General features: G+C 43.0%; 1 protein-coding gene across 2 annotated transcripts in view; it reads left to right on the top strand.

Annotated features, from left to right (window-relative positions):
- Positions 1 to 25,001, top strand: part of FOXO3 (forkhead box O3) — a 251,562-nt gene that overhangs the window by 178,919 nt on the left and 47,642 nt on the right. The window lies entirely within an intron of this gene.

Genomic DNA, 25,001 nt, shown 5'->3' with positions numbered 1-25,001 from the left:
TCTAAATCTTGCTCTGAAATAGCATCACGGGTGGAGGAGACTGAAATTAGGATCTCAACTATAGAAGATGATCTGGTAGCACAAAAGGAAGCAACAGCGTCTCTGCTGTCTCAGAGAGAAGATGTACAATGAAAACTGATAGATTTAGAAAACAGGGCCAGACGTAATAACCTCCGTATCCTAGGGGTTCCGGAAGGCAAGGAGGGTTTTGATGTAAGGAAATTTGTTATCGAACTACTGACTGAGGCCTTCCCGGGTTTGGGGGAGTGGGATTGGCAAAAGGATGTGCTGAGGGCACACCGCTTCCCTTTTAATCAAAAGAAGAGGAAGGGGCAGGAAGAGGCCATGCCACGGGCCATCCTCATTTCACTCAACAATTTTCTAGCAAGGGAGGCTCTCTATGATCTGGCTCGCCCCCCAAAAAAAGCCCGTGGCAAGGGTTGTGAGTTTTTTGTAAGACCGGATTTTTGTCAGGCCACGGTGGAAACTCGTTGGAGAATGCGCCAGATGATTCCACTCTTTCAGGCTAAGGGGGCACACATTTTTCTACAAAATCCTGCTAGGCTAAAAGTATTTTTTAAAGGCCATACACAGATTTTTCTCTCTGAAGTTAAAGCTAACGAATTTCTACAGTCTTTAGGTGCATAATATTGTCATTAAGGGTGCGCCCGCTGGCGTAACCCTAAGTTTGTTTCGATTTAACATTTTGGTCATTGGGTTCTCCCTAGTTTGGCTTGATCTTGTGTTATTTTTCTGTCAGGTTTTGTTCTTGTTTGTGGCTCCCATTGAATCGGTGAGGGGGGGGGGGGCCACGTGGGAGATCGACTCCACATCAAAGGGGGCGTCTGCCCCAAAGCTCCATGGGTTGGGTAAAAGGGGAGAGGGAGGGTGGGGTTCGGGGTGGGGGTTGGAGGTGGTGTGGGTGATGGTAGAGGGGGTGTGTGGGGGGGGAGAAAAAAGTATCCATGAAAACCTTGTTTTTGAGTTTTTTACTTTTTGGTTGTCCTGCTATCCAGCAATATGTGTTGCAGCTATCCTGTCTCTTTTATCACTTCTGTGTCTTGTGGTATTTAGACTGCACATGTAAAGGTTATTCATCAGCTTCCCATGTAGAATTGACTATCAGTGGTTCTATCTATCTTTTACTTTTAATAGCTCTGGCTATAAGTTAATTGAACTATTAAAATGAGGAAATTAATTGTTTGTACTCTTAATATTTCGGGGCTAAACAATCCTAAAAAGTGGAAGGTGCTAGCCGGGTTAATTAAGTCCCAAGGATGGTATTTAGTCTGTCTCCAGGAGACTCATATTTCATGGGCCCATAGAGCTTGGTTGGGTATGCTGGGGATGGAACTATTGGGCTGCTCAAGACAAACAACTAACACTAGGGAGGTTGCCATATTGTCAAGGAAAGGGCTATTGGAATGCAAAAGAAAAAGGGAGGATCCGTGGGGGCGGTGGGTGATTGTGGAGGTGAGGATTAAAGGGGAGGGTCTTACAGTTTGTAGTCTTTATGGCTCCAATTTAGATGATGCTGAACTGATGGACTCAATCAACAACAAATTATCATTCTGGCCACAACCTTTAGTAGTATGCGGAGTTTTCAACATTCCCTTGGGCAACGAGCTTAACGATGTTATCGGTCAGCCCTATAGGGGGCGAAAACCTAGAGTTTTTAAAGGTTTACAGGGATTAATGCAGGAACAGGGACTCTGCGATGCTTGGACTAGATTAAGACCCAATCAACCAGGGTACACATTCTTTTCGGCACCCCATAGCAAGTTGGTACGGCTAGATTATTTTATGGTCTCGTATTCATTATTGGCTAAATCATAATTGAAAATGTTACCAAGAATTATATCGGATCATAATCCGCTTATTCTGGAAATTTCTGGTAGTGACTCCCCAGTCTCTGTTACTAACTGGGCGCATTTGTCATTTGTAACGCGGAACGTCCTAATCCATGAATTGGCTGTGCGGTATTCATAACAGAATTGATGTATTTCACAAAGTTTGATGAATTGCTGGTTATTGTTGAAATCAGTTTTGCACTTTATTTCAGATAATTTTTACATCACTTGCCATCATTTATTTTGCATTATGCATTGATGTTTGTGACAAGATGATAATTATTGTATTGTCAAGATGGCTGCCATAGTAATTGATTGGTGCATATACCTTGGTTTGGATTAGTCCTGTTTCCATCTTTATTAGCACTGTTTAAAATGGCTGTAAAGATAACTGCTTGTTAGGAGCGTGAACAAGGCGAAAGCTGAAACGCATCGTTTGGAGCCATTAAACTTTAATTGCATCGTGCAAGTGTGTTCGAGCTTTTTTCTGCGACAAGCAGAGGTTTTATGCAAGTGTGGGGTTGCTGGTAACCCGTGCTTGGACCGCCCCAGTTTGACAGGCTTCATCTAACCGGGACTGTTGTAACATAAATGTATGTGTATATATATGTGTATATTTGTGCATATATGTGTGTGTGTGTGTGTATGTATATGTATGTATGTATGTATGTATGCAAATATATAACAGATGGGCTGGCAGGAGCAGATACTAGATGGAGCATTTAGCTGACGCGACCAATAACATGGCTTCTTTTTATTCTAGCGCTGAACTCTTTTAATGAGACCCGATACACAGTGTTGTAATACAGTTGCAATGAAGACACTCGTTTTATTTATAGTACACACCCTTGCATCTCTCTGTGTATATCAATAAATGGTAATCTAGACTGAGAAAATGAATAGGAGCGCTTAGGTTAGCTGATATACCTTCTCATGTAATCCAAACCTGCACCTACACTGTGTTTAGTCGGTCAGTCAAGCACTCACTGCAATATACACAATGCTTCAAAACAAAACGCAAATGCTGGAAGTTCATCTTAAACGAACTGACGTGCACACAAATGTTTGTCACAGTTATCAACTGGAAATGTGAATTGTTTGTTTTCCTTGTACAACGTCTGTTCCGATATTTGTATTGATTTTTGTAACATAAGTTATGCATTAGTTACAGCGCCTGAAAACACCTTCCTTACTTTTACAGGGAGAAGATTTGTGATACATTACAATTGGTATTCAATTAGCAGTCATACAGAAAATGAGAGAACATACCATGATCATATGTGTTTTAACTGGTAAACAGTTTGTCTAAGATCAGTTATATTTAAAGCAGTGCTGTGCAACCTTTTTTCCATAGTTATGGATACTTCTGATTAACGAAATGGAATTTGATAATTGTTGCACTAGTCACCAGATAAGATCACAATAGTGACCAGCCTTTGCAGGAATACTAGTAGTGACTAGACAGGTGTGAATGACAATGTTTTGTCAAGGCAAAATATATAAGGGGTTAAGTACCCCCTGCCATACATTATAAGGATATTGCAAGTCACAGAAGAGTTCCATGACCATATAGAAAAATAAGGCAGAGGGCTAAGTTCCTTTATAGGGTATGGAACTCCTCTGTGACTTCAATATCTCTATTATGTGTACCTGAGGGTACTTTATTCAATATAATACATGGTCACACCAACTCCTTTCCCACAAACCATTTAAAACCTTGGTGTGTTTCTCTTTCACATGAAAGAGCGAGCATATTTGCGAACATGAAGAATAAAAATAAAACCTTTAGTGCAAAATTAAACACATCAAAAATGTTTCTAATATTTGTCAGAAACAGAGATTAGAAACAGTTCAATACAACTCAGTTTAAAAAAAAAAAGAGCTGGAATAATTGGGAACGTGTAGAAACATGCAGAAAGATTCTAGCTTTTCTCTATCCAAGGAGTGCAAAAAATAAAAGTATTCTCTCTGCTTGTCATTGTAAGCTATTACAATAGAGCAGAAGAAAGAAAAGCAGGGATCCGTTTGTTGCTTTAAACAGCTGCTTTAATTATGCTCTGTGACCTGACTTGCCTTTCATCTTGACTGCTGGCTCTGGCAACAGGCATTGTGACTTGTAATAACCTTATAATAAGTCGAGTTCTGACTTCTTTTCTTTATAATTGGAGACTTGGTGCATCACAAGTCATCGATTTATAAAGAAATTAGTGACTGCTATTTATACAGCAATTACAGAATACCATGTATTATATATAGAATATATTCTGCCACAATCTCATTAAGGCAAGTATGGATCAGTAAGTAGAGATTGTCTTCTTAAATCCACACGTACCTACCTAGAAATGTGTAGGTTTTCAAGGTATGTAGATGTGGAGTTAAGAATAGTAGATTTATACTTACCAACACATACTTACCTTTACAGTAATGTGGTAGTCAGTGTTCTGGCTACAGTATATTGTTGGACGAGATTTAAAACCACCCCAGCGCATATGGCGTGGTTATCACCTGTAATGTCAGGAAAAGCAGGATTATTCTAAATTGTCTTCACATGCATAATGAAATTACAGCCACATCAGCTAGTGCTCGCTGTCACAAAGGAAGTACTATCAGCTATAAAACGCCCCAACTTCGCATGAAAGTAGCAGCTTTCAATATGTTTTTGAAATGCAATGATTCCGTTTTCAAATATCAATATATCGATTCTGAAAATACTGATGTTTATCGATGTAATCTGCATTTTCCTAATTGGATAAACAGTCAGTTCTCCAAAGAAAATGTTGTCTTTTTCTGAAAAAAGAAAACACATTTTTTGCCTCAAATCATTTTTCATGCACGGTCCCGAAACATTAGCGTGTTGTTTCCATTATGTATTCACATGTACCAATGTCTTTTATCTTTTGATTCTGCCTCACCTGCACTGGTGTTACCCTCACATTCCAGGGGTGCCACCATAATGCTTAGGGTGCCTACACTATGACAAGGATGACCACCATTACACCAAGGTCACAGTTGTGCCTGGCCCCTCCTTCATAATGCCAAGAATGCAGATAGCATGCCAGCCAGGGGTCTGTTATTGCAAAAATGGCCACAATTATGTCGTGGATGATTATAATTAGGCAAAGCATGCACAGATTATGCCAAGGATAACTGGCATTATGCCACTAATAGTGAGAGGATTCCCATAGTATGTATAGTAAAACGTTATTACTCCATGACCACCATTATATCCGGAATGGACATAATTATGACAGAGATGAACCTGTTGCATTGGGAGACACCAAATTCTTCTGGTGTTCCCCGACACCCGGAATTTCTTCCAGCAAGGGACAATGCCTGTCATGGAGGGACACAGCATACATACTCACATAAACAAACATACACCACTGCCTGACTCAAATGAGGACATGACCTGTCATCACTCTTACTCCACACCCAGTTCTGTTCTGCTCCAAGGCAGATCACACACCTAGCGTATCCATTTTCCTTGTGTCTTCTGCAGTTTTACACTCAAGTGAGTTTACGTTTGGCTGTTGTTGCCTCTTCGTTTCTGGCCCACTTTTTCACACACATTGTATTGTTTGGCTGATAGTTCGACCCGCAAAACAAACAATCTTCATGTAACTTTGCTGGATTGAGAATGCAGGTGGCTTTCAAGTTACAGGTTGTGCAAGCTGTCCCAGTGTGCTCTGGTGTTTGTGTGTAAATATGTGGCCTTCCAATTGCTTTGTCTGGTTACCCCTCCACGGGTTTGGAGGTATGGTGCAGTACCTTCTTCTATGTGGCTAGATCCTCTGGCTTGCCTACTGTGCTGAGCTGCACTTCGAGGAGCTACTTCCAGGTTACTGATGAACTACCACCAGCTCTCGAGCTCCCTGTTGGAGACCCTTGATCTAAAGTTATTTTACATATATGATCCTCAGATCATTTCCCAGTTCTCAGTCTGTCACCATGCATACACAAAACGAAAAGGAGAAAATTACTTTCAGGGGAAATGATTAAAAAGACTTACTTGGGGTGGATTGTTAGCAGTGCACTATGGCGTTAATCACAATAGGGAAATTAATTAATTGTTTAGGCATACCATCAACATCAAAAAAGCTTTTTTTCATTCTAAAACAGATCATAACGGCACAATACAAATGCAGATTTCATAAAAACAGTTATTGCACATTTTGGTTATATACATCCGTACATCTTACAAAAATCACCCCATTCCTCTCCAGTCAGACCAGGATCCTGCCCTAAGGACTACACACAATAATAAGCGTAATGACAGCATCTCTTATTCCCACAGTGTCTTACATTTTTTGTAGAGGGAAAGGAGTGAATCGTGGTTCGCATAAAATGTCAGTGCAAATAAGAACAATAAAATCCATAAAAAGTTCATAGGATTACCATCGCATAGCAATTCGTAAAAAAAATATATATATACTTTTTAAAATGTGCAGATAAAAGTAAGGGCCCGGAACAGGCAGGGAGAACGTATGCGTAGTTATAATATAAGAGTACTTAAATTTTTTTATTTTTTATTATTTACTTATCTAAGTGTGAGTAAATCTAAGCCATTCACACAATCATTTCGACCACTGATGTCCATTCCAGCCGTTTCTTAGCATATATAGCTATCATACCCCAAGCTGGGCCAGAGGACAGATTTCCATCTGAGTATGGGGTTCCTTGCAAAACAAGTTGAATCACCAGTGAAATCCAAATCTTTTCACCTCTGTACTACTGGTTTTGGTATGAATTATATAAACTTAAACAGGAGTTTTCTTATTTACACCCATTCAACTTATGGTCTATTGAGCACAATTTGACACTCTGCTGCTTCTCTTTTTGTTGCTTTGTAAATTTCAAGAAGATATGAGTGGTATCTGCATTGACACCTTGTTTTTGGATGAACAGAGGTCTCTGAAGAAGCTGGACAGGAAGGAGTAGGGCGAGGACGGGGCAAAAGTCACTCATAAGGGTGAGGGAAACATTAGAGCAGGGGTCTCCAACCTTTTCTGTATTGAGAGCTACTTCAGCTCAAGGAAAGTCCTGTTGAGCTACTAGCAAATGTTATCACTGTTAAATATTGACAGGACATGCAAACATTACACTATGACCACCCTAAGCAGGATTATCATAGTGCCACCCAAGTAGTCCAGGTGATAGTACCAGAAGAAATGCTAGGGAAACATTTATCAATATTAAATGCTAAATGCCCCCACCTGACTGATAAAGTAACATTCAAATCTTCACATGCCTTGTGGCACAAAGGACATAACCAAGTCTCCTCAATTCAGCTTGACTTATCTTTCAAGTATCAACTTTAAATGTATTTTGGAATTGCAACCTTTTGTCTTCATCAGCATTTCAATTTCTGAAAATACACAGATTTTTCTAAAACCACTTTCCATTTTAGGCAAACAAACTAAATTTTCCTGAAGAAAACCTTTTAAAATACACTTTTCCATTTTTAGGAAATACATAGTCCCCAAACATCAGCTAGTCATTTTAATTGGGCACTCAATTGTACAAATGCCTCACATGGACAGACTGCTTCAAATGCTCAGGTATTACAGTCATAATCCATGGCGCCGAGGGCGACTGTATAATGCAAATAATGCCCACCAGTATAAAGTGTGCCAAGTCTGGACACCATAAGGACCAGGGTGGCCACCATATTATTAGTCATGGTTATTATTTATGCAAGGGGCAGCCGCAATTATATCAGGGACAACTAAACATAGTGCAGTGCTCTTAATATGTCACTGATGGCTGCCAGTATACCATACCTAGACCACGAATACTCAGAATAGTAAACTATGGCCATAATTATGTCATTGGCACTATTATGCCATGAACTGACACAATTGTGCCACAAACAAAACCCATATTATGGGGGCTAGCAAACCCATTTGGTAGTCCTTGACACCAGGTGTAGCTTACAGGAACCAACAATGTTTATAATGGACGCACACATAGATGAATGCAGATGAGGCTCTTCATTTTCTCTGCTCAGGATCATAACTTTCCTCAGCCCTTGGCTGCTCAGGCACCCAACTGAAACATTTTCACTGACTCCTGCAGTCCCACACTTTAGTGGGTCAGCCCCGATTGCTGCTCAGGCTACCACTGCCACTCTTCATTTGTGGCCCACTGTTCACACACATGGTGAAATTGATAAAACAGGGGACTACCACATGGCTAATCACCTTGTGACTAACTCCGAGACTGGATAAAGGTGACCATGTGGCAGACTCAATAGGCTGACACAGTGCGTGTTTGATTGTTAATATGAGTTCCTGCCGTAGGCTGGTTGGCTAAAGATCTTCAGATGAGAAGCGCTGCCTTTTTAGGTCTCGGCTAGCGATGGCTGCGCTTGCGCAGTCTCACTCGCGAGAGATAATGACTTGGGAGAAGAGGGGCTTGAACCCGCCCCTCTTCTCCCCTGTTCTCCATTGGCTGGCCTAGTAAATGCTGGCCAGCCATTGGAGAAGAGGTCCCGTCACTCCAATAATGCCCCGTCCTTTTCGGATCGGGGGGCGTGTTTTTTGCGAAAAGTCTCAGGGAGGAGACAACAGCAAAACACGCCCCCGATTCCGAAAACGACGTTGCGTTTCTCCGAGGCATTTCTGGCTGACCTCGGAGAAACATGGTTACCAAGTCGGCGTGCTCCTGCGATTTGTAAAAAGGTATTTTTTTTTAACTACATATCCCGGCCTTTCTTAAACCGTGTACAAATGATCGGTATTTATTTCTGGGAAAAGGTGTCAGTCCTGCCTGGTAAGCGTGCCCCAGCATTTGACAAAACATACTCACGGGCGTTAACAAATAACATGAAAGGAACGGTGTGTGTTTGCGTCAGTCAGTTGCACACAGTTACAGACATTAGTCACAACTTCGAGGTAGCTGCTTCCTTCCACTCCCTGAGTTTCGATCGACCTCACATACAAGGTTTTTTTTTCTTTCTTTCAAAAGTGCTTTTGCACACGATAATGCCTGCTCTCAATTTAGCCGGGGAACCCTTTAAAAGAAAAGTGTTCAGAGCGAGGACAAGCGTGGTGGCCATCTTTACTTTGAGCCGTTTCTAAAATGGTAACAAAAAAGCAAGTCACAGCATTGAATACTTTCGATGGTAACAAACGCATCCAATATCGAGAAACCGTTACTGCACCTTGTGGCCGGTAAAAAGGACCATGTGTTTTTTTTCTTCGATTTCTATTTGTGGACGACATCGACTTCTATTGTAGCTCTAGTGTAAATCTAGACGTCATAAAATCGTAAATCCTGCCTGCCTGCCAGGCTCTCCCATGATTACGTTACGGTATTCCTGGTTTTACCTACACGTACTCAATGGAAATATGAAGATAGATTCTCAGAGTAGGGACTCCTCGATTCCACCGTAAAACAGTTGTGTGAAATTGACAAGACACCGGAGGGATTTTTCATGTTTATTAATGTTGATTTAAATCGTGTCAGTGTTATTACTTACTTGATACAATTTAAAATTCTGGTGTTGCTTTTGTATATTCGCTAACGTTATTACTATAAATTACAGTTTATTAAAAACAACTGTTCAAAGATAATTGAATAATGTCCTTCAGCCGGCTAATGTTTCAAGATGGCCACTCCGTTTCCCACAGTCCTGCAGGCCGCTGTTTTCGCCCCACTTCCTAGAAGATTCCGAACCCTGATTGGACGTCACGATGGGCTGTAAGTGCAGCTGATCGTCCCTGGGAGGCGTTGTCATCGTGAGTGCGGTTCTGGAGTAGCATTAGCGGCGGCACTGCGTCCATTGTCTCTGTAGCCCCAGTATTGCAAGAACAGAGGAGCTATGAACCACATTTTCGGCAAGTCCAAGCCCAAGGCACCGCCGCCCAACCTGACTGACTGCATCGGCAATGTGAGTTCTTATGAGCGTCTGCCTCCAACTTTGTGTGTGGGAGAGAGGGGGTGTTACATGTACCGAACACAGTGGTATTGTACGATTTATAGAGGTGAGATGTGGGTAGTATAGAGGCCTGAATCCAAGATGTGTGCCTTGGGGGTTTAACTTGCCCTCTAGTTTCTCCCTATCTGCCTTTGCTTGTTATAGTATTCGTCCTTCGGGCGTCAGCCATTATTTCTGAACACCTGCATTGGCATTTGTATTGCCCCCTAACAAACACTTCATTTTATATAAATGTGGCGCTATCGTTGCCCAGAACACCGGTGAACCTCCTCTAAGAGTCTGATATAACACGCGTGAACTCCTAGCGCCTCTTGAGAGCGTTTAATATTATCTAATGTCACTCCCCTCCTGGTCTCTCAAAACGACGTATTGTACGCTAATGGTCACATCAAACTCCCCTGTCACCCTCCCCAGGTGGGACACATGGCATTAGACAGCGCCTAGCCTCACTACATCTGTATCGCACATTATTCAACCAATCGCAGTATTCGCTGTTCTCGCTGCTGACCTATCAACGAACTTGTGTTTGTTGTAAGGTTTAGGTTATACACTTAACTGCTTTCCGGTGACTTCCTGAAGCATAGACCCTAATACTTATGACACTATACACTTACGCTAGTAGTTACTCGTGATTGCGTCGGGTCTGCTACCCTCAGGAATACTGGGTTTTGTGCGGGTGACAATCAAACAGTATTGCTTGAGCACAATCGCTTTGTGTATCACTTTTACTTCCTGGTGTCCTTTGTGTTGCATTTCAGTGGCTGGGCCTGGCAGGGGGCTGATCCCGCAGACGTCACAACAGCCTCCACTGACACCACCCACCTAGGCAGGACTGGTCTCATGACTCGTCTCCTTCAGTCTCAGGTGCTGTGGACAGCTGTCGCTGGCAAATCTAACGTGCTCTTTGAGCAAAGAGGGGCTACGGACTCTCAGCATTTATCTGCGCCGCGCATGCAATGTGCAAACTGGTTTAATGCCGGGTGTGATTCACACCAGAAACAAGTCTTTTTCAAGTCCTTTGTGAATTTGATTACACGAGTAGTTTGCATGTATCCTGTTTTAAATAATTTCGTAGAGTGCTAATTGCTTCCAATTTATAGTGCTCTCGCAACGTGCAAGTGGCTTCCCCCACCCTCCCCCGAAACCACTCCCAAAGAGAGACAACAGCGATAGCGTGGTTCAACCAAGGCATAGTCTTTTATTTACTGTGTGTGTTTGTGGCTCTGTGTATGTATGTGTGGCTGTGTGTGTGTGTGGCTGTGTGTGTGTGGCTGTGTGTGTGTGGCTGTGTGTGTGGCTGTGTGTGTGTGGGGGAGGCTCTGTGTGTGTGTGGGAGGCTCTGTGTGTGTGGCTCTATGCGTGGTGGCTCTGTCTGTGTGTGGGTAACTGTGTGTGTGTGTGTAGGTGGCTCTGTGGGTGGCTCTATTTGTGTGTGGGTTGCTCTATGTGAGTGGCACTTTATGTGTGGGTGGCTCTGTGTGTGGGTGGCTTTGTGTGGGTGGCTCTCTGTGTGGGTGCAAATGCAATAGGTCTCGCATTGGAGAGTGATTAAGCTATTGACATTGTAAATAACAATGCCGTTTCTTTAAATGTTTTAACCCCTTCCCCGCTCATGACGGAACCGTTCCGTCATGAGCCACGGTTGCCGTGTGCTCATGACGGAACGGTTCCGTCATGACAATCCTGTTGGCGGCCGCTCCGCCTGCGCGGCGCTGTTTCCCCGCCTGTGCGAGGGGACAACGCAAATGGGCGGAGTCATGACGGAACCGTTCCGTCATGAGCACAGCTCAACTGTGGCTCATGACGGAGCGGCTCCGTCATGAGCACAGGCCCACCGCGCTGCCCCCCTGCCTCCCCCAGCGCTGCCGCGGAATGTCCGCAGCAGCGAAGGGGTTAAAAACAAAAACATAAACAAAAATAATGTTGAGCAATGCCAACAGCTCTAACTTTAACAATGCCGAGACCATTGCATTGTAAATGCTTGTTTAATATGCTTAGAGTCTCTGCATAGAGTCTCTGAATGAGATACTGGGATTTACTTCATCTCTGAGAGCTACTTTGAGGGTACTGGCGAGCTACCAGTAGCTCCAGAGCTACTCGTTGGAGACCGTTGGTGCACTCTTTCTGCTTGTAGAAGGGGAATCATTTTGTGACAGAGCTGGACATGTCAGCCACCAGGCTAAGCCTTGGAATTCTGTGATCCGCGGTATTCAATGCCATAGAAAGTGTACATTAATTTTGAAAGTTCTCTGTAGCATTGCCACTTTTGTACACTTTTTTTAGTTCACTGAAATGGATCTACCTGCAATAATTTAATAGGAGAAACGAGTTGTCACCTTAAAGAGAAAGTTTGTATTTTTTTGTTAGAAGGACACCTTCAAGCAGTGAATTTTGTCCTCTGTGAATATCAACTCGTTCCCTGGAGAAGATAACCCACTGATGTTTCCGAAAGTGAACAGCAACAACCCACCAAGCGCTAGTATGTGATCACCGCGTCTCCTGTAGTCTTTCGCTAACATAGCTATCCAATTACATTAACATACGCGAGAACAGCGTTAATGATGTGCTCCAGTGGCACTGTTAGCGAAAACATTTGTGAACATTGAAGCTTTCAATGTAGAGAAAATTGAGCGTCTTTTTTCCCCATTGAAAAGTTTTTACAATACAAGCACTATCCTGTGTAAAAGCATCAGAGAATAAAAATAGACCACACTGAATAATTTCAGACCCAAGTTAGGTGGAGAAGTAAAGCAAAATGAGCATTGTCACTGTAAGAAAACACCATTGCCAAACTAGACCTAAAGTAACTCAATGAACATAAGTAGCTGCAGTCAGTGGAAGTATTAAAATGTAAGCACATTTATACACAATACGATACAAGATGGCTACCCTCTGCTAGATTTCATTTTTTGTACATAATTTTTAATCAAATGGCCGCCACATTAAGACAGCTGCATGTTCCCTCTCTATTTTACGTTTTAATTTATGTTACATATGCTTGTTGAGTGTGTGCAGTTTATTGTAGTGGATGAATGAAAGAACACGCCGGTGGAGAATGAATGAATGGATGCATGTGTGTAAGGATGAGTGTCCGAATACATGTAGAAGTTGTTGAGTGCCTAAACCCACTCACCTGTGACTCGAGGCACTTTCACTTATAAACAAGACCTATTGGCATTGCCAAATCTTGTCCGCACATGGCACTGCCGCAGACATAAAGCTTAGCAGGGCTTCTCTAACCGAATGAATGCCAGTTTTCCAGCCTGGTGATTCAAGGAAATAGACACCTTTTGCATGTGTTTTTTTAATATATATAAAAATATATTTTTTTTGTTGAAAAATAAGACAAACTTCAAACAAAGCAGGAGTACATGATGCACCATTGATGACCAATCACAGCACCTTTTGCATGGTTAACATGTTTTCATCCCACCTGAGCCCAACTCGCCTTCACCCTTGCATGCGTCTTGAAGATGGGTGGCCTCCTTGATATACCACTGTTCTGACCCACAGCCTCTTGGCGCAATGCTTTGACGTCTGGGAATATATTGTATGTCGTGACCCAGAGGACGCTTAAGCAGCTTGAAGTACAAGTCAAATACAAACCTCCAAATGGAAAAGGACGGATTAGGTCGCTTAATGCTAAAGTATACATGTTTTTCAGTTTGTGTATCTTTCCGAGTTGAATTATTATAGTTTGCTTAATCGCTTATTCATTGAGAGCTTGAATTGTAGATATTGGCTGTGACTCTCAGAAACCACACCCTGGCCTCAGCCTCGTGTTTCCAGGCTGTTATTGTCCATAGTTTACAGTATGATAGTTAAAGTATAATCTGTTTATTGAAGAAGATTCGGTGACTATGCTGAGGGCAAAGGTGCTTTCATATGTAGAAAAAATTATAATTGTAAAAATGGTGCTGTGGGTTCGATTTGCCAGGGAGATTTTAAAACAGACAATGTAAGTTATGGAAATAATATTTGTTGAAGCTGGAAGTGGCAGGGAACACATTTAGGTTTGCTCAAACACATGCATATCTAATTGTCAGAGAGCCAGTTTGATTTCAGTTATAAAAAGTCCCATATTAAAGTTTATGTAAGTAGGAAATATTCGGATAGCTTAAAAACACCCAGAAATGAGCAGGCTGACGCTCATTTGATGAGGAACATTAGAACTGCAGCGTGGGATCCGATGCAGTGCCAGAAATGTACTCTGCTGCTATTTATTGGGGCACAGCATCAATCTGAAGTGCCCTCTTCAAAATAACACCAGAACATTTCTCTTGTATTTTCCAAACATTACTCAAGACGGCGTTGAACTTGGAAGCCATGGCATCTGTAATAGAACTAGAAAAAGATTTCCTTTCCCCAGCTAAACCCAAAGGACAACATGGCTGCCTTGTAGCATTGCGCAGCATCTTTAAATTGCAGTGTTCGTTGTCTCTCTTCTGAGAACCTCTATAAAGCAATCAGATTTATTTATTTTTAATTTTGATTTAACTCCAGAAGTAGATGGAGTGGCCCCTTATCTAGACCATGTCACCTGCCCACCTCCCTTCAGTCTAAATGCAGTGGTTGTGATGCATTTTGTGGCAAGCGTCAAATGCAATCCACGCAGCTCTGAACACAAAAGAGATTTGCACTGCCAAGATCAAATTAAACAAATCATTTTCAGAGATCCTGTAGCTCCCACCATGCCATTACGTGCTTCAGTTTATTAAGAGTAGAAAAAGCACCCAACAAATGCAGTGGCCTCGCTGTAGCTAGATATGGAGTGGTCTCTCATTTTATAAAATGTTTGATAGAAATATCTAGAAATCCATAGCTACCCAGTTTCCTAGCTCATTGCGAGATGTGCTGCTCAAGTCCAGGTTTTCTTCCCTTTGAATTCTAGGACTTGTAGTCCTGTTTTATAATTGAATGAATGATAGTACAAGTTCCAGAAATCAAAGCAAAAACCTATACTTGAGCAGCACATCAAACATGGACCTGGAAAACGTGGTAGGACTGGAAATCCGTAATCTAACCTCAGGGTGCAATTAGATATCTCACTCACCGCCTAACGTACATAATCCTTTATTCCAAACAGGCCGGTAAAGCCACGAAATAGAAAAACTGTTTGGGGTTCGAGTTACTGAGCATTTTTCTTCCCAAGAACATTTTAATCTCTCCAAATAACTTTTGTAAGGTGTGGCATTAAAACTGGTAGCTGTCCTTGTAATGCCGCACATCTCCCAGAAATTGTCAAACGTATTTCCAGGAGTATTTCCAGTGCTTAATTTGAGCCAGTGGTTTCTGGTGCTCAGCAACGGCCCTTAATTGTCAACACCGACACTTATGACAGTCTGCCACATGGTGGCGCCTTTTGTCTAATTTGGACATATGCACAACAACAGTTGTTTATTAATTCAATATACTTTGAAAATTACTAATACCTGACACCCAAGCCATTCTAATACCTTTGGGGTCCTGGAATAGTCTAAAATTTCACACTTGTAGGTGTATGATGATTAGTAATTGTGTTGGTACTGTCATTAGCCGCGCTGGTGGGGGCAATGGGTGGAGCAAGTTGCAGTGGCCTCCTGACGAAGGCCCTGGCACATAACTTATTTTCAAATTATGCTCTGATATTTTGCTTCTGTATCACAGTTGAGATTAAAATCAGCATAAGCATGGTTAATTCCTAAAAATCCAGACATGTTTAAACATCTTTGTAATACCAGCCAGAAATGTTAATAGTGGACCTGCATATTTACCAGATAACATCTACATCTAGGCCATTGTAGGTACTTAGACTCGTCAGAGGGGACACTGATACTAGCAGTTGTTGGAAACTGTCAACTTCCTCTCGCCATCAACGTCTAAGGTTACATTCTTCTACTCTGAACATAACGCATGTTTTTTACACAAAGTTCTAGTAGAGGATGAAGTGGGATTGGGCTGTTCTGGGGACTATTTGTCTCCCTACCTTAATTCTACTTCAAAACAATGTGGGCTTGCCCTCCTTATAAGAGTTGGGATTTTGCTGTGCCATGTACCGCTTATGAAGAGACTTGTGCTAATTGTAGCACTATTTCATTTGAATAGGTTGATGTTCTTGCTATGTAAACATTTTGTAGGCCTCTTCTACAGACAGTTTGTGTGGTCTGCTGGTGAAGGACGTAGAGTATCCTGCATAGACATGCTATGCATTCGCCCATGCTCATGATAGGATGGCTTTCTTGTCCATCTCAGGGCACTGCTCCCATGGGTTTCCTCTCTATTTTTGTGTTTGTCTTGCCCTTGGAGGATTTTGTCTTTATATTATTTCTAATTGGATGAGTTGTATCCTTCCACTGCTAAAGTGAGTGACTATTTATTTCTTTCTCTTTTTGGAGGCTGTGGGACTTAGTTCCTTGCTCTCTATCTCTCCCCACCCTCATTCTCTTTAAACCTTCTTTGTGCCCTCTATGCATTCAATTATCACCTGTCCCCCTGGTTTACTTTATTTATTATTAATCGTTACTGTGAGGACCCAGCAGCGCTGTACTGCTACAGGTCTGTTTGCTTCTGGCTTTTTGAATGGCACCTCACCCCCACCCAAACATAACCCCGTTTTTCTCTTTTTTACTCTTATTTTTATTATTATTATTATTATTATTATTGCAAGACTAGACATCTGTCGCAATTGTGTGCTAATTTGCATGGTATTTTATACTTACTTCATTTCTTAATAAACTGTTATAAAATGTTGGCCTTGTTGGAATGGTAACTTAATAGTAAATAAAACAAAAATATTGTGAGATGGTCACTGGAAAAAAACATTGCAATGACTTTTGTTATAGCTTGATTACAAAACATTCCAAGATGCCAGTCTTGATTGCTCATGCGTGCTGACACATAGATGAGTTTAACTTAGATTTTAATACGATCAAAATAAATCAAGGCAATTGACTTTATCATGCGCACATATATCAAATATTTTGCAAGTCTGATTCCCGCACATTATCACTTGTGTACTCTATATCTTTATCAGTAAAACTCCCTGTCTGTGCAAATTTAGTGGCAATTTCAAGGAAAACTGTGCTGTCTGTACATGACAGTGCACTACCACACCATGCTTTAGTGATCTATATGTGTGACAGGGCCCAAAGTGCACCACCACCTTCATACTACACCCGTACCACTCTCCTGCTGAATGGGCGTGACTCATTTGCTATACTTGTTCTTTGTGTGACGCATGGATTTTTCACAATCACTATGACGTCAGTGACGTAACATTAAAGGCAGGACCTCATTCTGAAAAGTTTTTCAGCGCCACTGTTCACTCATGGCAGTCGGTGGGAGGGTGGAAAGTTCATGTTTAAAAAGTATTACTTTTAACGGATATTAATGGTAATATAAATGGAATCACCAGTGTTCAAGAAATAATTTATTTTTAATCCCTGGCTGAGCTCTCCCAATGAATTTCATGGCTGGCCTACCTCTATTCCCTGTAGTGTGTGTTTTTTAAAGGCTAGTATTATGTAAGGGCATTGTATGCCGTGCAAATCTGTAGGGAAGACAGTGAAGATATATTTAGATATATAATTTAAAATAAATCTGACTTGAGCAGCTGCATACGGGCATTGCTCATAACCTTTTACATTGCTGACACAGTAGTTCTAGGTATCAGGGCTGGATTGGCATGAAAAATAGGCCCTGGCACCTAAATAGAGTGGTCCACATTTGCGGATTGCGCCTTTTCTCAAAAAACTGCTTCACTGTTTTAAGTATTATGAAAAGAAGGAGGGAGGGGGTTTCTCTGAAAGATGCATGTTGTCTTATCTTCACTGAGGTAAAAAAAAAATGCAAATGTTGCCAGGACTCTTTGTACACAGACCAGTTCACAATAGTGAACCACACCCGAATATAAGTGAGGCCACTTCTGCTCAGGCTCCCTGCTCAATCTGTATTCATTAATGGACCGTCCCAGCGAAGGACTGGGAATGACACCGCCGGCCTCCGGAAAGGCCGTTCAGGCCCCCACTGGGCCGCTGGCAGCATCTGAACAGCACAAACGCAGACAAATCGTCCACAGCACTGGGCAACGAAGCAGCCCACAGCTGTAACTCCGATACCAGCCCACTGCCTGAGTGCCCACCTTATCATCAGACCTTGCTTGGTATACGCTCTTCTGATGCTGTGCACATGTGGTGCCTGGAGAGCCAGCACACATTACTCTGGCTGCCGGAGCCGATATCAACCCTAAAAATGTCATGTCATCAAAGAAGCTGGATCCCCAGACATTTGGCTATGACTTTTGTCTGTGCAGCGTTTAAATAAACAAGAAATACAAATGTGCATATTTTTGCTATTCTGTTGCGCATTAGCAGTCCACTGGAGTGCGTAGACTTTTATGCTGTTGTGTCTCCGGTATTACATTGCCACAGGGTCGGACTGAGCCAAAAACTGGCCCAGGCACCAAAATTAAAGTGGCCCCCATCATCGAAGCAAATGGCTAAAAAAAATGGTAATATAAGGGAAATCAACTGTAACAAGCATTGGCATAGCCAATAGGTCTCGCTTTTGGGACCTTATAAGTATTTAGTTATGCAGCACAATTTCCTTGGTGCAACAACACTAACTGTTGCATGGCTAAACACTTATAAGGTCCCAAAGGCGAGACCTATTGGCTATGCCAATGCTTGTTTAATATAATTCACTGTGCCAAGATGGTGAATGTTAATCTGGAAGTAGTAAATAAATGAAGTTGAAGTGTGCAAAAGTGCTTTTGAAGGAGCGACTAGGAAGCAAATGGCAGCTGTCAGACCCTCTAAAGAAATGACAATATCTTTTTTTAAAAGGACGAAACGAGAAGGATAGGAGCAGGTGGAGCAACGGAGGCGTGCTTTGGGGAAATGCAAAGGAAGTGGAGAGGGGCAGGAGAGCAATGGAGGTGTTTGAGGTGTGTAGGGAGAAAAAAAAATAAAAAGCAAAACAAATACTGAAGAGGGCTGGGGCAGAACTGGATGAGCTGGGGAGTAGGGGAGGAGGCATCAACTCAGAGCACACAGAGGGCAGTACTCGAGAGAGCCAGTGAATAATTTTAGAGCAAAAAAAAGCGTCGAAATACACTCTCGTGGACTGCAAGCTGGTGTCTGCCTTTGGTAGCACTTGAAAAACCCGCTTACTAAATGTCTTGCCAGACCAGCGCATGCGCTGGCTCTAGCAAGACCTAAAAACCGGCCTACCTGGCTAGAAAACCGGACCACAACAGCTTCAGAAAAAGAAACGGCCCGCGCACTGACCTGTCGGACCAGCCGATCCGTCACTGCCTGACTGCCCTATCGGCCAATCCGAACCTGCATCTACATCAGGCCCTGCAGGAGCAGTACGGAAAGTCGAAGCTTAATCTGGTGCAGCTCAAGTCTCTGAACCATGGCCAAAGGGATTTGAAGTTTAAAATGCTGCCAAAGGTAGCACATTGCTTAATGGCAGAATCTTTCTGCTTCGAATACTCATTTATTCACACTCCACCGAGGGATTGGAACTTAAAAAGAAGCTGCTAACTTAGTGCAGATACCGGTTTCCAGGACAGGATCTCTCTAAAGATTAATGTTCTTGATTCCCCTCCAAGGACAGGGCCACCGCGCCCTCTGTGAAAAGCTATGCGTTGAAAGCAGTGCAAACCCACTCTATTTCCAGCACTAGCGTTGCACCACCCTACACCGTAAGCTATACCTCAGACCATCAGGATGACATCATGCCATATTGTAACGTACCAGCAGCCATGTTTAGGGAATGATGTTTTTTCACAGCCAGGATGCAACTGTTCGACTTTGAGGTATACTCTTTAGCGTCCATCCAACAGGTCGGTATGCATCATCGAGGGGATGAGAATATTTTTGGTTAAATTAGGCCTTCTAGTGGTGCTAGTGGGCAATGTAGACACAGGAAGAATAGCTTGCTCCACTGATATTACCATAACTGGATTCAGCGACATGCACTGTCCCTCATGGAAATGGTCTGCTCAGCACACAGTGTATCTATACACACAATGTATCTATACACAGCGCCCTAACACAGCCTCCAGGTTGTTTTCGCGCACCATGGGGACTTGGGGTGTGAAGTTGCCTTGAGTCTGGTCAGGGTACTTGTTTATAAGATTGAATTGACAAAAAAGCGTTCTGCATTGTATATTATCAATATTGTAAAATATACTTGGAATGGCTTTGGGTACTGAGAGAGAAGAATTGCTCCCTTATCTTATGCAATTGTCTGTATAGTGCATTGTTCTACTTCGTATGATTGTCCTTATAGCCTTACGGTTGGTACATCGGACTCTACATAGCAGTGGCGCCCCTGCCTTCATGGTCCGAACTTTGCAGTCTCCTCCTTTGTGTACACTCAGTTCAGCCTTCCGCTTGGGAGGCAACGGCTCCTTGTCGTAGGCAGATCAGCCTAGGAGGCAGAGCATTTTTTGCTCTTGCTTCAAAGTTGGAAAACATATATTGCTGCTTTTCCTCGCTGGATCACGAATCATACTTGCTTTTATAAAGCTCTTAAAATATATAATTTCCCTTAGTTTCTCACTCCTCCTGCTCCCTCAGCTGTCCCAAATAAGTCCTTGTGCGAAGATGCCAACAAGTAAGGCGCTCTTATCAGTACATCATTCAGTGTATTCCTTTATCACCCATTGAATTATTATGCACACAGGTGCATTGCATAAGAAAGAAATCACTTTTGTTTTTCTTAGTCATTGGAACAGGCTTTGACTGCCTATACTGGGGAAGTACCTAGAACCTGGCTACATAAATCAATACAGCAAGGAAGTAACACTTTGAACTCAATACCAATGACATCAGACTAGTTCTTAAAAGGAATATTGGCCCATTTAGTAGATGAAAGTTCAGCCCAATTTCCAGTGGCTCATGTTTTGGAGTAGTTTTACCCAACTGTCCCAACTTCACAGAGAAAAACTACTTCTTGTCGGCTCAGTAGAGTGGATTTACACCAGACAGAAGCACAGAATCTATTCTCATATCCATATGGGACGACCTAAAACTCTCTGTTGAATAGAACAGCATGGCTACTCTACTACTATTGGATCGATCTGCAACTTCCAACACTGTCCATCTCAGAATGCAACATGTTGACGTATGCCACAATGTCCTTCCTTCTGCCTCAATGACAGGCAAACCTTTGTATTCCTGCCACCTTTCAAACTAGACTCTTGGATCCTGCACTACAGTGTCCCACAGAGATCAATCATCTTCCCATGTATAGATACCTAGCCTCCTTGCCGGACCGGGTTAAATCTTTCAACTTGGCATGCTACAGTTATGCGGATGACGCACAATCCGGAAGACCTCTGTATGTTAAGATTTGAAGACTGCTTCTGTGCCACAAGGTGTGGATTTTGAACAACCCCCTAAAAGTCAGTGGTGCAAAAGCAGAGATCTCTGGGCGGTGGCACAAGTACCAATCTATACCCTTATGGCCCAAAACCCTTGATGTCACCCCAACCACTGCAAGAGAAGCAAGGAACCTGGTGCTAACCATGGACTGGCACATGTCTCTTATCCCACATTTCAACGGAATCATCAGAACATCTTCCACACTTAGATACATTTTCCCATATTTTGGGTCTTAACAAAAGCTTCAGGCTATCAAATATGCTGACCGCCTATTCCTTGGGGGCTCCTGCTTCCTAATGCACAAATGAAAACAAATTGAGAATGCCATAGTAAGACTTCATCTGCACCTACACCGCAGAGAACACATGACACAAACCTTATAAACATTTGACTGGCTGCATCTAGCCAGGTGATCAATGTTGAAAGCACTGTGCATTTCAACTGTAAATCTTATGGCCCTTTCCCTTTAGAGGTTCGGTGAATGATGCAAACAGTACTCCTAAAATAAGTCACTACTCTCCAGATTAGAACCTCAGATTATTTCACCCCCTTAAAAATAGAAATCCATAGGTGACACCACATTTTCATTGCAGGCAGAAAAACTCTGGAACTTCTTGACAAACAAAATACAAAGAATCCAGGAGCAGAAGAAATTCAGAGAAGAGGGCACAAAACCTGGCTGTTTCCAAGATAACCGCTACACTGGTCTTGGAAAATGGGCACACATCGACCAGCCCTGGCCGACAACGTGGTGACAAATACAGCTAAACTATCTGATCCAGAGGCACACATTCCTCCCCAATTATCAGTTAGCTAAAACAACTCGCCACTTTCAACTATATATACTCAATGCTACCCATATAATTGGATGTAATCAGCCTGTCCACTATAACTGAAGAAGCATGCTATATTTAAAGAGATGGACTACACACTGCTGGAGAACTTCGACATGGTTCACACCTACCTATATATTCTGACTTTGAATTGTCTTCTTCTGGTTCAGAGCCTATTATGCTGGCATGGCTGTGGTGCTTTAAACACAGGGACTAATGTGAATATACTGGGTAGTGCTCTACAACATGGTGGCAGTGTGGGTTATTGGCAGGGGTGGGTCCTCCTCAGGAACAGAGGAGCGTCATCCGGCCTGCTATGAGCGCAGCAGGCAAAAAAAATAAAGAAAATGGCATGCCAGTGCCATTTTATTTATTTGCCACCGCACCAGCTCCCGCTGTGTCCACTGCATGGGTGGGGGCGGGGCTGAATCCTGCAAATGCAGGATGACAGCACTGGTCTGCAGTGCACATATGGGACTGGCCGGCAGTCTTGCGACAGCCAGCCTAACATGCACACTGTAGCCTCAGCAATCCAAAGGCTGTGAAACAGCCTGGGGATTGCTGGCCCAGGCCCCCAGCCTCAAAATGAGTGCTGAGTGAGCCTGCTCTCACCAATCCTGGAGCTGCTTTCAGAGCATGAGCGCAGCTCCAGGTTTGGCAGGAGTTGCGTTCCACAAGCAGGAAGGAAGTCCTTCCTTTGCCGCTCTTGGACAGCAAAAAGAAGTGCCTCACTAGTCATGCTCCTGCTCCCGAATTTATGGTTAGTCGTGCGCCTTCACACCTCAACATTTTTTATTCAAGGTAGCCGCCACTGGTTGTTGGACAAGCATTGGCGCACTGTGTACTAAGGGGAAATTTGTATATTGCTTTGGTAAAGGCATGTTAAATTGTTGGACAGTCTATATTCTGGCATGACAGATTTACTTTACATTTTTTGGGGAAATGCAGAAAGTATGCTGGCATTGTGTGTGTTTTACATCCAGCTGCGGACTCTGGCACCTTAGCACAGTCTAGTGTGTATAACCTGATGGATAAAAGTGTAAGGGCCTTGGCCTGTCGCGTGCATAACATACGTGTAAAAGCTAACCTGAACCAGTCCTGTCCTCTTAAGGAATGTGCTGGTAGTTCCTGACCGAATGAGCACTCCCATGAAACAGTGACCGCCCAGTCTTTAAAAATCACATGGAACATATCCTACTCAATAGTGGAGATGGTCATGCCATAAACGATAGTGGTCTGTCATCACAGCGATTGACCTCTTCACAGGGAATAACTGTTAGAGTTGTCTTTGTTCATCATGCCTTCTCTGTTTAGGATTTGTGGTATTTGCATAAAATTCTTGTCATTTCAAAATAATAAGTTTAATATAGCGGTATAATGTAGTTGTGTTGATTGAACCTGTGACTAAAACCTTGAATTTCTCAAGATTAAAACCATAGAAGCAAACGTTGCCACTCAGACTTCTTCACACAAGTTGTTAGAGTGTATATGGTACAGAATACATTATGTAGATTACTACAGCTGTTGTAAAGCCCTCCACGATTAGGACTTGCCAACCTCAACCACTGACAACTTCCACAAACCCTCCAGACACCTGTGCTCCTCTTCACTCGCCCACACACTCACTCCCCACATCCATCGCAGCGTTGTCCGCTCCTTTTCCTACATCGCTGCCAAGACCTGGAACGACCTTCCCCTCCAGCTCCGTTCAGCCCCCTCGCTGGAAGACTTCAGAAAGAGACTCAAGACCTGGCTCTTGGATGGAGACACAGCGCCTAGATACCCCGAAGGGTGGCAATGTTGTGCTTTATAAATGTTGTTGATTTGATTTGATAAAAACAGTTGAAACGTCTATGTCTCTTTGAAACAGGGTTTGAGTCCCAGATGGACCGACTTAGTCCCTTCTAGTTGAGTAATAGTAAAACCTGTCAATGTGCCACAAATCCACTAAGCTTTGCAAACAAGCACTATGTGAAAGCTATTGAGATCTGTCTTCAACAAACCTAATTCAGCTCTGCAGTAGCAGGCAATGTTTTACACTGTCCTCCAGAACAAATGTTTTAGGTCTGCCTGGTACGCATAAATAGTAAAAATATGTGTTGGCAGAGGGGATTTTCTTATAAGATTTATTTTAAGGTTTCTTGGTTGAAACTTCTCTGCCCGTTCCAAATATCAAGCGCCCAAAAAAGCTGCTTAAATGGGTAGGCACACTTGGCGGTATGCTTTGAGGCATTAGACAGAGCGCTACATCGTTTTGGCAGGTAAGGGATCACGCAAAGGGCCTGACAGCAGAGGCGATTTCATGAGGCCGTCCTCTTCTACAGACACACAATTGTTGGACAGAATGCAGAACAAATCAAAGCATTCACCCCCAGTCAAGACATCTGGGTTAAACCCATCATTATTTTGCTCACCATGCCATCCCAGTTTAGACCTGGCCATATGCAAATCAGTCTTGACTCTGTGCCTCATGGGAACAGTCCAGCCCGAACTGCCAAGCCCGGTCCTCCCTGGACCGAAAACAAGCATCCTAGAACCGATTTCGGGTTTTCACCCCTCTTCAGCCAGGATAGCTTGATTCCAGTGGCACAGTGAGCCCAGGACCCACGTCTGGGCATACCTGGCGCACTTAGGGCGAGAAAGCAAAAGACGCACAATTGATGGACGGAATGCAGAACAAATCAAAACATTCACCCCCAGTCAAGAGATCTGGGTTAAATCCATCATTCTTTTGCTCACCATGCCACCCCAGTTTAGACCTGACCATATGCAAATCAGTCTTGATCCTGTGCCTCATGGGAACAGTCCAGCCCGAACTGCCCAGCCAGGTCCTCCCTGGACCGGAAACAAGCCTCCTAGGACTGGTTTCGGGGTTTCACCCCTCTTCTACAGGGCCTAACAGTGGAGGCGATTTCATGAGACTGTCCGCTTCTTTTTATTTTTTCTCTAACCTGTGACTTTCTACTACAAACATTATGCTTCAGGGGTCAATGCCTACACTGTC

This window comes from Triturus cristatus, chromosome 6 (genome assembly GCF_964204655.1).
Source record: "Triturus cristatus chromosome 6, aTriCri1.1, whole genome shotgun sequence".
NCBI lineage: Eukaryota > Metazoa > Chordata > Amphibia > Caudata > Salamandridae > Triturus > Triturus cristatus.
Note: the sequence above shows the minus strand (reverse complement) of the source record. Positions and strands in the feature narration are given on the sequence as shown.